We start from the raw sequence: 15,865 nt of genomic DNA, 5'->3' as shown, positions 1-15,865 counted from the left end.
GGGGGCACCCAGGTAACACAGGAGGGAAGTGGGAGCAGCAGAGGAAAAATGCAGTGTCAGGAGACAGGCTGCTTTTTTTTTATGACTCCCCCATCTCTCTAACCATCCTGCAAGGAATCAATTCAAGACACCAAATTGATGAACAGTAGTTAATTTTTTTTTAATTTTATTTGCTTTTGCAAAGTTATCAGTTTGGGAACTTTCTTCAAATTCTACTTTATACCATCTTCCTGCAGTGCCTCTTCTCTTTAAAATATAAATCAGGAGAAATCTTCCTGTGAGAAATGACAACCTGAGGGGAATACTGACTGACCTGAGAGTGGAACTGGAGTTCTTATGACCTGCCCAGATGTGGGCGTATTATCCACCTCTCTGGACCTGAGCTCTCCATCTATAAAGCAAGGCTTTGGATGAGACACAGAGGCTGCCAGGCTTCTCAGGACAGCTCTGTACACCTGCCTCACCTAACCCGGGTGCTTATCAAAAGACAAACAACTGCAGAGCATTTTAGCAGACTTCGTGGATCAGGATCTTGGGATGAAATCCTGGGATCTACTTTTATAACACGCTTCCCTGGTGGCTTTTATGCATGCTAATGTTTGAGAACCACTACTCCACAAACAAGAATTGAAGATTCATTGAAATACTTCCCCCATGCACTGGTGTGTATTCTATTCTTCAGAACAGCTCCAGGTTTAAACCCTTCCTTATAACCCCAAACTACTATTATAATGTGCAAGTCCTAAATCAAGAATATAGCCTTTTGGTTAAAAGAATGCAATGGACTGAATATGTCTCCACAAAATTCACTTCTTGAAATCCCAACACATCCTCCCATGTCATGGTCTTAGAAGGTGGGGCCTTTGGGGAGCGATTAGGTCATGAGGATGGAGCCCTTGTGAACAGGATTAGTGCCCTTATAAAAGGGACCCCAGAGAGTTCTATCTGTGCCACGTGAGGATACAATGGGAAGCCCACAGTCTGCAGTCCTGAAGAAAGCCCCCACCAGGGCCTGACCATGCTGGCACTCTGACCTCAGACTTCCAACCTCCTGGGAGAAATTAATTTTGCCCATAAACTGCCCAGTCTGTGGTATTCCACTATAGCAACCCGAACTAGGACAGAGAGGAATTAATGGTCTGTCTTAACTGTAAATAATTCTACAAGGTATTAACAGATTAAAACACAACTTTCTTACTGTTGAAACCAGAAACGTAAAAAACAAAATACCTTTCACGGGACATATCAACAGTAGTCTAACATTTTCAGGTCAGAAAAAAATACTTTGAGCTTTAAGACAGTCTCTTCGGAACTCATTTGCTATGAAGGGGCACAATGTTCTCCTTTGATTTTCCCATTCTCCTGCGAGAGCTACTCTGTGGCTAGTGGTTGGTGATGAAGTTCAGGACTGCTCTAACATCCCCTGCCATTAAAGAGAGATGGCAGCATCTGGGGAGTCAAATCCCAGCCCGTGCCTTGGGAGACCCAGAACTCATGCCAAGCTACCCTCTGGGGTCTCTGGTTCTGAATCTCAGTTTCCCTGTAGAGGAAAACTTGACTGGCTGGGATTTTTTTGCTGTTGTTGTCCAGATAAAAAAAGCCGTTTCTGATGTGACAGCTTCTATGAGTAAACAGGTTTCTAGCTAGATGGAATTACAGGAACTCTTGCTAAAATTCCCTTAAAAATAGGAACATTTCCCTTGAAGACCAAGCAAGTCCTGTGAGGAAGCTCCTCACTGGCGCTGGTTTCAGTCAACTGTGGACAGGGAGGCCTGGAGACCACCCCATCTGCAGGAGATGCTATGGAGAAATGAATTCACCTCCTTCCTCTTCTTACACTCAGGCAGGGTGAGGGTAAGGACCTCAGTCAGCTGATAGAAGCAATTGTGGAAAGGGGAATAAGGACCTCCAAGGCTCCACTACAAAAATGCAACAGGAACCCTGGGGAAAAATATTCAAAATCAACTTTTTCAGAACTCTGAAAATTAACCAAAAACTTACAGCAATCCAAAAGGTATGTATTCAAGAAAAAATGAATCTCAGCAGAACAGTTTTGTGGCATTTTAACTTGCCCTATTTTAAACTCCCTTGCATTCATTTCTCAGTGCTTCAATAAGAAATTATCACATACTTTGTAGCTTAAAACAACACAAATTTATTACCTTCCATTTCTGTAGGACTCAGTGAAACATGGATCTCACTGGGCTAAAGTCAAGATGATGACAGAACTGCATTTCATTCTGAAGGATCTAGGGAAGAATGCATTCCCTTGCCTTTTGAAGCTTCCATGGGCTGCCCTCATTCCTTGGCTCATGGCCTCCTCCCATCTTCAAAGCCAACAATGGAATGTTGAGTCTTTCTCACATCATGTTACTTCAACCTTCTCTCCTGCCTTTTTCATCTACTTTTTTTTTTTTTTTTTTTTTTGAGACAGAGTCTTGTTCTGTTGCCAGGCTGGAGTGCAGGGGCACAATCCCAGCTCACTGCAACCTCCACTTCCCGGGTTCAAGTGATTCTCCTGCCTCAGCCTCCCAAGTAGCTGAGATTACAGGCATGCACCACCACACCCAGATAATTTTTGTATTTTTAGTACAGATGGGGTTTCACCATGTTGGCGAGGATGGTCTCAATCTCTTGACCTTGTGATCCACCTGCTTTGGCCTTCCAAAGTGCTGGGATTACAGGCGTGACCTACCGCGCCCGGCCTCAGCTACTTTTACCTTTGTGATTACACTGAGCTCACTGAGCTAATCCAGAATAATCTCTTTATCTTAAATTCAACTGATTGGCAAACTCAATGTCACCTGCAAACATAATTCCCCTTTGTCATGTAATATAACATATTCATGGGTACTGAGTATTAGGACATAAACATTTAGGGGGAGGGGGTGCATTATTCTGCCTATCATACCTCTGTCCCCAGCTCCGCAGTAGGATTGAAAACCACCAGTCTTGCAGTTACGCTAGCTGTGAAAACCAGCAGCCTAGTAGCCACAAGAAGGGAAAGAGTGGATTTTGACTCTCCAAAAGTCACTATTTGACCTGTCTGGCAGATCCCTGGAAAACTCTGTTGTCAGGGCTTGTCTTCATTTGACCTGATTTAGTACTCACTTGGTGTGAACTTTCTTATTCCCAGAACTTTGTGAAATAATCAGTGACAATTCTGTAACATCACAGTTTCCTAAGGCATTGGTACCAGTTGGGGCAAACAACAGGCTGGCCATAAACCTTAAAAGGAAGATCTGAGGAATTAGTGTCTAAAACAGCTTTGAAACATTTTTACATATTGCTGGGACTTGAGAAGGCCATGTACATGTGCAGAGCTGCATGCATACTCAGGAAAAACCTGATAAAGCCCTAATCTCTAAACTCTGGATAATCTACAGATACTGAGCAAGCAGGAAGTGAAGACAAAGGCAGAGTTGTAAACTCAGTATGTTTAAAGTATGCCACAACATACACACAGTGCCCCTTGGCAAATAATGACAGACTTACTGGTTTGAGGCATTTAAGAAAATTTCTGTCCAACTATTAGCTGGCTACTAAGCCAACTGAGCAGACTTCTGTGGTCATATTTGACAAAGAATGCAAAATTTACAGAATTATTTTAGCAAAGTCACTAAACCCTTCAACAACAACAAACCCTGGGGGAGGAGAGAGGGAAATAAAATCTGGTTTCCAGTTTTCAACAAAAAAGACAAGATGTACAAAGAAACAATAAAGTATGGCCCATACTAACTACACAGCAAAAATGAACCAATAGAAACTACCCCATAACTAAACCCAAATGTTGGACTTACAAAAAGAATTTTTTTGTTATACTTTAAGTATAATAAGTTCTAGGGTACATGTGCACAAAATGCAGGTTTGTTACATATATGTGCCATGCAGGTTTGCTGCACCCATCAATTCGTCATTTACGTCAGGTATTTCTCCTAGTGCTATCCCTCTCCCTGCCCCCCACCCCCTGACAGGCCCCAGTGTGTGATGTTCCCCACCCTGGATCCAAGTATTCTCATTGTTCAATTCCCACCTATGAGTGAGAACATGCAGTGTTTGGTTTTCTGTCCTTGTGATAGTGTGCTTAGAAAGATGGTTTTCAGCTTCATCCATGTCCCTGTAAAGACATGAAGTCATCTTTTTTTTTATGGCTGCAAAGTATCCCATGGTGTATATGTGCCACATTTTCTTAATCCAGTTTATCATTGATGGACATTTGGATTGGCTCCAAGTCATTGCTATTGTGAATAGTGCCGCAATAAACATACATGTGCATGTATCTTTATAGTAGCATGATTTATAATCCTTCGGGTATATACCCAGTAATGGGATCACTGTATCAAATGGTATTTCTAGTTCTAGATCCTTGAGGAATCGCCACACTGTCTTCCACAATGGTTGAGCTAATTTACACTCCCACCAACAGTGTAAAAGTGTTCCTGTTTCTCCACATCCTCTCCAGCATATGTTGTTTCCTGACTTTTTAATGATCGCATGAGATGGTATCTCACTGTGGTTTTGATTTGCATTTCTCTGATGGTGAGTGATGATGATCATTTTTTCATGTGTCTGTTGGCTACATAAATGTCTTCTTTTGAGAAGTGTCTGTTCATATACTCGCCCACTTTTTGATGGGGTTGTTTGTTTTCTTGTAAATTTGTTTCAGTTCTTTGTAGGTTCCGGATATTAGCCCTTTGTCAGATGCACAGATTGCAAAAATTTTCTCCCATTCTGTAAGTTACCTGTTCACTCTGGTGGTAGTTTGTTTTGCCGTGCAGAAGCTCTTTAGTTTAATTAGATTCCATTTTTCTATTTTGACTTTTGTTGCCATTGCTTTTGGTGTTTTAGTCATGAAGTCCTTGCACATACCTATGTCCTGAATGGTATTGCCTAGATTTTCTTCTAGGGTTTTTATTGTTTTAGGTCTACCACTGAAGTCTTTAATTCATCTTGAATTATTTTTTGTATAAGGTGTAAGAAAGGGATCCAGTTTCAGCTTTCTACATATGGGTAGCCAGTTTTCCCAGCACCATTTATTAAATAGGCAATAATTTCCCCATTTCTTGTTTTTGTCAGTTTTGTCAAAGATCAGATGGTTGTAGATGTGTGGTGTTATTTCTGAGGCCTCTGTTCTGTTCCATTGGTCTATATCTTTGTTTTGGTACCATAACCATGCTGTTTTGGTTACTGTAGCCTTGTAGTATAGTTTAAAGTCAAGTAGCATGATGCCTCCAACTTTGTACTTTTTGCTTATTATTGTCTTGGCAATGCGGGCTCTTTTTTGGTTCCATATGAACTTTAAAGTAGTTTTTTCCAATTCTGTGAAGAAAGTCATTGGTAGCTTGATAGGGATGGCATTGAATCTGTAAATTACCTTGGGCAGCATGGCCATTTTCACGATATTGATTCTTCCTATCCATGAGCATGGTATGTTCTTCCCTTTGTTTGTGTCCTCTTTTATTTAGTTGAGCAGTGGTTTGTAGTTCTTGAAGAGGTCCTTCACATCCCTTGTAAGTTGTATTCCTAGGTGTTTTATTCTCTTTGTAGTAATTGTGAATGGGCGTTCACTCAGGATTTGGCTCTCTGTTTGTCTGTTATTGGTGTATAAGAATGCTTATGATTTTTGCACATTGATTTTGTATCCTGAGACTTTGCTGAAGTTGCTTATCAGCTTAAGGAGATTTTGGGCTGAGACGATGGGGTTTTCTAAATATACAATCATGTCATCTTCAAGCAGAGACAATTTGACTTCCTCTTTTCCCAACTGAATACCTTTTATTTCTTTGTCTTGCCTGATTGCCCTGGCCAAAATTTCCAACACCATGTTGAATAGGAGTGATGACAGAGGGCATCCTTGTCTTGTGCTGGTTTTCAAAGGAAATGCTTCCAGTTTTTGCCCATTCAGTATGATTTTGGCTGTGGATTTGTCATAAATAGCTCTTATTATTTTGAGATACGTTCCATCAATACCTAGTTTATTGAGAGTTTGTAGCATGAAGTGCTATTGAATTTTGTCAAAGGCCTTTTCTGCATCTATTGAGATAATCATGTGGTTTTTGTTGTTGGTTCTATATGTGATCGATTATGTTTATTGATTTACATATGTTGAACCAGCCTCACATCCCAGGGATGAAGCCAACTTGATCATGGTGGATAAGCTTTTTGATGTGCTGCTGAATTTGGTTTGCCAGTATTTTGAGGATTTTTGCATCAGTGTTCATCAGGGATATTGGTCTAAAATTCTCTTTTTTTGTTGTGTCTCTGCAAGGCTTTGGTATGAGGATGATGCTGGCCTCATAAAATAAGTTAGGGAAGAATCCTTTTTTTTTCTAGTGATTTGAATAGTTTTGGAAGGAATGGTACCAGTTCCTTTTTGTACCTCTGGTAGAATTCGGTTGTGAATCTATCTGGTCCTGGACTTTTTTTGGTTGGTAGTCTATTAATTATTGCCTCAATTTCAGAGCCTGTTTTTGGTCTATTCAGAGACTCAACTTCCTTCTGGTTTAGTCTTGGGAGAGTGTATGTGTCCAGGAATTTACCTATTTCTCCTAGATTTTCTAGTTTATTTGCATAGAGGTGTTTATAGTATTCTCTGATGGTATTTTGTATTTCTGTGGTATCAGTAGTGATATCCCCTTTATCATTTTTTATTGCACCTATTTGATTCTTCTCTTTTTTCTTCTTTATTAATCTTGGTAGTGGTTTATCAATTTTGTTGATCTTTTCAAAAAAAAAAAAAAAAACAGCTCCTGGATTCATTGATTTTTTGAAGGGTTTTTTGTGTGTGTCTCTATCTCCTTCAGTCCTGCTCTAATCTTAGTTATTTATTGCCTTCTGCTACCTTTTGAATTTGTTTGCTCTTGCTTCTCTAGTTCTTTTAATTGTGATGTTAGGGTCTTGATTTTAGATCTTTCCTGCTTTCTCTTGTGAGCATTTAGTGCTATAAATTTTCCTCTACACAATGCCTTAAATGCATCCCAGAGATTCTGGTACATTGGTCTTTGTTCTCATTGGTTTCAAAGAAAATCTTTTTTTTTTTTTTTTGAGACAGAGTCTCGCTTAGTCGCCCAGGCTGGAGTGCAGTGGCGCGATCTCGGCTCACTGCAAGCTCCGCCTCCCGGGTTCACGCCATTCTCCTGCCTCAGCCTCCCGAGTAGCTGGGACTACAGGCGCCCGCCGCTTCGCCCGGCTAATTTTTTGCATTTTTAGTAGAGACGGGGTTTCACCATGTTAGCCAGGATGGTCTCGATCTCCTGACCTCGTGATCCGCCCGCCTCAGCCTCCCAAAGTGCTGGGATTACAGGCGTGAGCCACCGCGCCGGCCCAAAGAAAATCTTTATTTCTGTCTTCATTTCGGTGTTTACTCAGTAGTCATTCAAGAGCAGGTTGTTCAGTTTCCATGTAGTTGTGTGGTTTTGAGTGAGTTTATTAATCCTGAGTTCTAATTTGATTGCCCTGTAATCTGAGAGACAATTTGTTGTAATTTCTGTTCTTCTACATTTGCTGAGGAGTGCTTTACTTCCAATTATGTGGTCAGTTTTAGAATAAGGCCAATGTGGTGCTGAGAAGAATGTATAATCTGTTGATTTAGGGTGGAGAGTTCTGTAGACGTCTATTAGGTCTGCTTGGTGCAGAGCTGAGTTCAAGTCCTGGATATCTTTGTTAACCTTCTGTCTCATTGACCTGCCTAATATCGACAGTAGGGTATTAAAGTCTCCCATTATTACTGTATGGGAGTCTAAGTCTTTTTGTAGGTCTCTAAGGACTTGCTTTATGAATCTGGGTGCTCCTGTATTGGGTGCATATGTATTTAGGATAGTTAGCTCTTCTTGTTGAATTGATCCCTTTACCATTATGTAATGGCCTTCTTTGTCTCTTTTGATCTTTGTTGGTTTAAAGTCTATTTTATCAGAGACTAGGATTGCAACCTCTGCTTTTTTTTTTTTTTTTTTTTTTGCTTTCCATTTGCTTGGTATGTCTTCCTCCATCCCTTTATTTTGGGCCTATGTGTGTCTCTGCACATGAGATGGGTCTCCTGAATACAGCACACTGATGCATCTTGACTCTTAATCCAATTTACCACTCTGTGTCTTTTAATTGAGGCACTTGGCCTATTTACGTTTAAGATTAATACTGTTATGTGTGAATTTGATCCTGTCATTATGATGTTAGCTGGTTATTTTGCCCATTAATTGATGCAGTTCCTTCACAGCATTGATGGTCTTCACAATCTGGCATGTTTTTGGAGTGGCTGGTACCAGTTGTTCCTTTCCACATTTAGTGTTTCCTTCAGGAGCTCTTGTAAGGCAGACCTTGTGGTTACAAAATCTCTCAGCATTCACTTGTCTGTAAAGGATTTTATTTCTCCTTCATTTACGAAGCTTAGTTTGGCTGGATATGAAATTCTGGGTTGAAAATTCTTTTCTTTAAGAGTGTTGAATATTGCTCCCCACTCTCTTCTGCCTTGCAGGGTTTCTCCCAAGAGATCTGTTGTTAGTCTGATGGGCTTCACTTTGTGGGTAACCCAATGTTTCCCTCTGGCTGCCCTTAATGTTTTTTCCTTCATTTCAACCTTGGTGAATCTGATAATTTTGTGTCTTGGGGTTGCTCTTCTCAAGAAGTATCTTTGTTGCATTCTCTGTATTTCCTAAATTTTAATGTTGGCCTGCCTTGGTAGGTTGGGGAAGTTCTCCTGGATAATATCCTGAAGAGTGTTTTCCAACTTGGTTCCATTCTCCCCATCACTTTCTGGAATACCAAACAAACGTAGATTTGGTCTTTTCACATGGTCCCATATTTATTGGAGGCTTTGTTAGCTTCTTTTTACTCTTTTTTCTCTAAACTTCTCTTCTCACTTTATTTCATTAATTTGGTCTTCAATCACTGATATCCTTCCACTTGGTTGAATTGGCTATTGAAGCTTGTGTGTGCATCACAAAGTTCTCGTGCCATGTTTTCAGCTCCATCAAGTCATTTAAGGTCTTCTCTACACAGTTTATTCTAGTTAGCCATTTGTCTAACCTTTTGCAAGTATTTTAGCTTCCTTGAGATAGGTTAGAACAAGCCCCTTTAACTCAGAGAAGTTTGTTATTCAACCTTCTGAAGCCTACTTCTGTCAACTTGTCAAAGTCATTCTCCACCCAGCTTTGTTCCATTGCTGGCAAGGAGATGCAATCCTTTGGAGGAGAAGAGGTGCTCTGGTTCTTAGAATTTTCAGCTTTTCTGCTCTGGTTTGTCCCATCTTTGTGGTTTTATCTACCTTTGGTCTTTGATATTGGTGACCTACAGATGGGGTTTTGGTGTGGATGTCCTTTTTGTTTATGTTGATGCTATTCCTTTGTGTTTGTTAGTTTTCCTTCTAACAGTTAGGTCCCTCAGCTTTAGATCTGTTGGAGTTTGCTGGAGGTCCACTCCAGACTCTGTTTACCACCAGCAGAGGCTGCAGAAAAGCAAATATTGCTGCCTGATCCTTCCTCTGGAAGCTTCATCCCAGAGGGATACCCACCTGTATGAGGTGTCTGTTGGCCCCTACTGGAAGGTGTCTTCCAGTTAGGCTACATGGGGGTCAGGGACCCACTTGAGGAGGCAGTCTGTCTGTTCTCAGAGCTCAAATGCCATGCTGGGAGAACCACTGCTCTATTTAGAGCTGTCAGACAGGGATGTTTAATTCTGCAGAAGTTTCTGCTGGTTTTGTTCAGCTATGCCCTGCCCACAGAGTTGGAGTCTATCAAGGCAGTAGGCCTTGCTGAGCTGTGGTGGGCTCTGCCCAGTTCTAGCTTCTTGATCGCTTTGTTTGCCTACTCAAGCCTCAGCAATGGTGAACACCTCTTCCCCTGCCAGGCTGCAGCCTCTCAGGTCAATCTCAGACTGCTGCGCTAGCAGTGAGCAAGGCTCTGTGGGTGTGGGACATGCTGAGCCAAGCATGGGAGAGAATCTCCTGGTCTGCTGGTTGCTAAGACCATGGGAGAAGCACAGTATTTGGGTGTGAGTGTCCCGTTTTTCCAATTACAGTCTGTCATGGCTTGGAAAGGGAAATCTCCCAACCCCTTTTGATTCTTGGGTGAGGTGACACCCCTCCCTGCTTCAGCTTGCCCTCGATGGGCTGCACCCACTGTTCAACCAGTCCCAATGAGATGAAATAGATATCTCAGTTGTTGGAAATGCAGAAATCACCCGTCTTCTGCATCGATCACGCTGGGAGCTGCAGACCAGAGCTGTTCCTATTCGGCCATCTTGGAAGGGAAAACTCACACACACACACACGAAATTTAAATAGTCATTATAAATATGCTCAAAGAACTATAGAAAATCATGTATACATAATTAAAATTACATATGAGAATGCTGTGTCACCAAATAGGAAATATCAAGAAACAGACAGAAAATCTGAAAAAAAAAAAAAAAAAAAAAAAAAAACCAGAAAGTCTGAAGGGGTAATGTATAATCACTGAAGTGAAAAATTCCCTAGAGGGACTCAAGAGAAGATATAAAGTGATCAAAGAAAGAATCATTTACTTGAAAACAGGTCAATTGAGAGTATCTAGTCTGAATAACAAAAATAAAAAAGAAAGAAGAAAAAGAACAGGACCTCAGAGACTTGTGGGATGGCATCATGTGTATCAACATATGCATAATGTGAGTCCCAGAAGGAAAGGAAAGGGGCATAAAAAGTACTGGAAGAAATAATAACAGAAAATTTCCCAAATTTCATTAAAAATATTAATCTACACATCCAAGGAGCTCAACAAACTCTGAAAAGGATAAACTTAATGACTTCCAAACCTGGACAAGTTACAATCAAACTGTTGAAAACCCAAGACAAAGAGAAAATCTTGAAAGTAATAAGAAAAACAATTCATCAAATATAATGGATTGTCAACAAGATGATAAGCTGACATCTCATCAGAACACATACAAACTAGAGGCCAATGAGAATTCAAAGTGCTGAAAGAAAGTAAATGTCAATTAAACATTCTATACCCAGCAAAACTATACTTTATGAATGAAGGAGAAATTAAGACATTCTTAGATAAACAAAAACAGAGAGAATTTGTCACTAGCAGGCCTGCCCTACAAGAAATACTAAAAGGAGTCCTTCAGGTTAAAATGAAGTAACATGAGACAGTAATCTAAATGCATATTAAGAAAGAAAGTATACTAGAAAAGGCAACTACAGAGGTAAACATAAAAGTCAGTGTAATGGTATTTTTTGTTTGCAACTCTTTTCCTATCTGATTTAAAAGATAATTGCTTAAAGCAATAATTCACATATTACTTAGTCATAGCACAAAGAAAAGTAGAAGAAATGAAGCAGTGTAGGAGTAATATATATCAATTGTTTTAAAAAAAGAAAAGAAAAGATTGGTTCCTGTTGTGATTAAATTGTAAAACAATAGCAGTGAAATGGTTGAGTTTTTTGTTTGTTTGTTTTCTTGAGACAGAGTCTCATTCTGTCACCCAGGCTGGAGTGCAGTGGCACTGTCTCAGCTCACTGCAACCTCTGCCTCCCAGGTTCAAGTGATTCTACTTCCTCAGCCTCCCAAGTAGTGGCTGGGATTACTGGCCAGGTAATTTTTGTATTTTTAGTAGAGATGGGGTTTCATCATGTGTCCAGGCTGGTCTCAAACTCCTGATCTGAAGTGGCCTGCCCACCTTGGCCTCCCAAAGTGCTGAGATTGCAGGTGTGAGCAACCATGCCCAGCCAAAGTATTTTTTTAATGAATATATTTAAGTGTATTAGGTAGCAATAATTTTCTTTGCAATGATTTCTACATTTATAAAAATAAAGTTGAAAAATCAAATATTCATTTTAAAATTGGCATAATTAAAAGAAGCTGACAACTGAAAATATTTGGATAGTTCAATACTCCACTTTCAATGATGGATATAACAACTAAGCAGAGTGTCAACAGAAAAATAAAATACTTAATATTATAAACCAACTAGACATAACAGAAATCACTCAATAACAGCAGGATATACTTTTCTCTGAAATCATCATGAAACTTTTTCCAGTTTAGAACTACAAATTAGGCCATAAAATGACCTTCAATAAATATAAAGTGATTAAAATCGTACAAAATGTTATCTCATAAAATAAAATAAAATTAGAAATCAATAACAGAAATAAATGGGAAATTCACAAATATGTGGAAATTAAATGCATATTGCTAAATAACAAATGTGTAAAACAAGAAATTACGTGAAAAATTAAAAAATATTTTGAGATGAATGAAACCAGAACCATAACATGTCAAAACATATGGAATTTTTATAGCTGATATGTAAATATGTAAATGCCTACCTTTAAAAAGAAATCAATATCATAATTTGCAATCTTAAGAAACTAAGGGAAAAGACAGAAAACTAAATTCAAAGCAATCAGAAGGAAGATGAAGGAAGGAACGATAAATTAGAGACAACCAACAAAACTAAAATTTGCTTCTTTGCAAAGAGTAATAAAATTTAGAAATCTTTAGGTGTTTGGCCAAGAACAAAATAGAGAAGACTCAAATGACTAAAGTCAGGAATGATAAGAATGGACATCCCTACCAACATTAGAGAAATAAAAAGAATTATGAAAGAATACTATGAACAACTGTATGACAACAAATTAACCTAGATGAAATGGATAAATTGCTAGAAAGACATAAATTACCAAAAATGACTCAAGAAGAAATAGATAATCTGAATAGACATGTAATAAGAGACTGAATTAGAAATTTAACAATTTCTCACAAAGAAAAGCCTAGAATCAAATGGCTTCACATGAATTCTACCAATCATTTAAGGAAGAATTAGTACCAATACTTCACAAAGTCTTTTAAGAAATAGAAAATGAAGAAAAACTTCCCAGCTAATTCTAAGTATCACCCTCATACCAAAACTGGATAACAACATCACAAAGAACAAAAACTATAGGCCAGGCATGTTGGCTCATGCCTGTTATTCCAGCACTTTGGGGGGCCAAGGCAGGTGGATCATTGAGGCCAGGAATTCAAGATTAGCCCAGCTAACATGGTGAAACTCCGTCTCCACTAAAAATACAAAAAACTTAGCCGGGCATGGTGGTGGGTGCCTGTGGTCCCAGCTACTGAGGAGGCTGAGGCAGGATAATCGCTTGAACCTGGGAGACGGAGGTTGCAGTGAACTGAGACCATGCTGCTGCATTTCAGCCTGGGCAACAGAGCGAGACTCTGTCTCAAAAAAAAAAACAAAAAAAAAAAAAACAAAAACAAAAAAACAAAAGAAAGAAAAAGAAAAGAAAAAACTATAGACAAATGTTCCATATGAATGTAGACGCACTCCTCAACAAAATACTAGAAAATCAAATTTAAAAGCATATGAAAACGTTATACACCATTACCAAGTGGAAGTTATCCCACGAATGCAAAGTTTATTTTACATCCAAAAACGCATCATATTAAAGTAAAGGACAAAAACTACACCATTGGCTCAACAGATGTAGAAGCATTTGTCAAAATCTAACACATTTTTATGACAAAAATTTTTAACAAACTAGCAATGCAAGGAAATTTCTTCAACCTGATAAATAGTATCTATGAAAAACTCTCAGCTGAGATCACAGTGAAAGACAATGTCTTCCCACTAAAAGTAGGAAAAGAATAAGGATGTTCACTGTCACCACTTCCATTTAACATCATACTTGAGATTCTAGTCAGAGCAATTAAGCAATAAAAAGAAATGACAGTCAGGCTGGGTGCAGTGGCTCACACCTGTAATCCCAGCACTTTGTGAGACTGAGGCAGGTAGATCACCTGAGGTCAGGAGTTTGAGACGAGCCTGACCAACAGAAAACCTCTCTCTACTAAATACAAAAAATTACCTGGGCGTAGTGACACATGCCTGTAATCCCAGCTACTTGGGAGGCTGAGGCAGGAGAATCACTTGAACCCGGGAGGCAGATGTTGCAGTGAGCCGAGATTGCACCATTGCACTCTAGTCTGGGCAACAAGAGCAAAACTCCATCTAAAAATAATAATAAATTAAAAAAAAAATCCAAATTGGAAAAGAAGTAAAACTATTTCTATCCGCAGATGACATGATCTTGTATATTGAAAATCCTGATGAAAAGCTATGAGAACGAATAAATAAGTTCAGCAAAATTTCAGGATGCATAAATCAAAGTACAAAAATCAGTTGTATTTATGTATACTAGCCATGAACAATCCAAACATAAAAATAAAAAACAATTTCACTTACAATAGTATCAAAAAGAATAACATAAATTAGGAATAAATTTTAATGAGAAAGTACAATATTTGTATGCTGAAAACCACAAAACATAGTTGAAAGAAATTGACCCAAATAAATAGAAAGAAAGGTATCTCATGCTCATGGATCAGAAGACTTAATATTGTTAAGATGGGGATATTCTCTAAATTGACCTATAGATTCACCACAATTTTTTTTTAAATTCCAACTTACTGTTTTGAAGAAATTGACACATTCATCATAAAATTTACATGTAAATGCAAGGGATTCAAAATAACCAAAACAATATTTTAAAAAGAAGAACAAAGTTAAATGACTCACAGTTTCTTATTTTAAAACTTATTACAGGCGCAGTGGCTCACGCCTGTAGTCCTAGCACTTTTTTGTGTCACAGAGTGACACAAAAATAAATAAATAAAACTTACTACAAAACTACAATAATCATGAAGGTGTGGTATTGGCATAAGGGTAGACATACAGACGAATAAAGTAGAATGAGAGTCCAGAGATTTACCTATACATACGGACTCAATCGATTTTTGACAAGGGTACCAAGACAATTCAATGGGGAAAGAATAGTCTTTTCAACAAATAGTACTGAGACAACTGGATACACACATGCAAAAGAATGAAGTTGGATCTCTAGCTCATACTACATATTCAAAAATCATTTCAAAATGTATCATAGGCCTAAAAGTGAGGGTTGAAACTATAAAACTCTTAGAATAAAACATAAAAGTCATCATGACCTTGGATTAAGCAGTGTCTTCCTAGATGTGATGCAAAAGCATGAGCAACAAAAGAAAAAAGAGATACATGAACTTCATCAGAGTTTAAAACCATTGTTCTTTAAAGGACCTCATCAAAAAAGTGAAAAAACAACCTATAGAGAAGAAAAAAATATTTTCAAATAATATATGATAAGGGACTTGTATCAAGGATATATAAAGAACTCTTGCAACTATAATAACAAATTTGAGTAGCTATTTCTCTAAAGAAAATATGTAGTTGGCCAATAAACACATTAAATGATACTCAACATCATTAGTCATTCATAAGGAAAATGTAAATCGATATAATAATGAGATACCATTTCACATTCACTACGATGGCTACATCAATAAGGTGGACAAGGACAACTGTTGGTGAGGATGTGGAGAAACAAAACCTCACAATTCCACTGTTTTGTATATGTCCATGAGAAATTAAACATATATGTACACAAAAACTTGAACACAAAAGTTCATAACAGCATTATTTATAATGGCTAAAATGGGGAAGTAACCCAAATGTTTGGGGATTTTCATTCCTTTTTATTGTGGAATAATAATCTTTCTGGAAGAGACGAAGCATTTCAATTGGTAGACTAAATGAAGAAGGCCCACCCTCACCAATGTGGATGAGTATCGCCAAAGGGCTGAGTTCCTGAACATAACAATAAGATGGGGGAAGGGGTAGGGCAAGGGAAGGATGGAATAATATTCCACCATAAAAAGGAGTGAAGTACTGATACATGCTACAGTATAGATGACCTTGCAATCATGTTAAACTTTTTAAAGCAAGTCACAAAAGACTACATATTGTATAATTATATGTGTAAGACACATCCAAAATAGGCAAATCTAATTTT

The sequence above is a fragment of the Theropithecus gelada genome, chromosome 8 (assembly GCF_003255815.1).
Source record: "Theropithecus gelada isolate Dixy chromosome 8, Tgel_1.0, whole genome shotgun sequence".
Lineage (NCBI taxonomy): Eukaryota > Metazoa > Chordata > Mammalia > Primates > Cercopithecidae > Theropithecus > Theropithecus gelada.
This window is presented reverse-complemented; position numbering follows the sequence as displayed.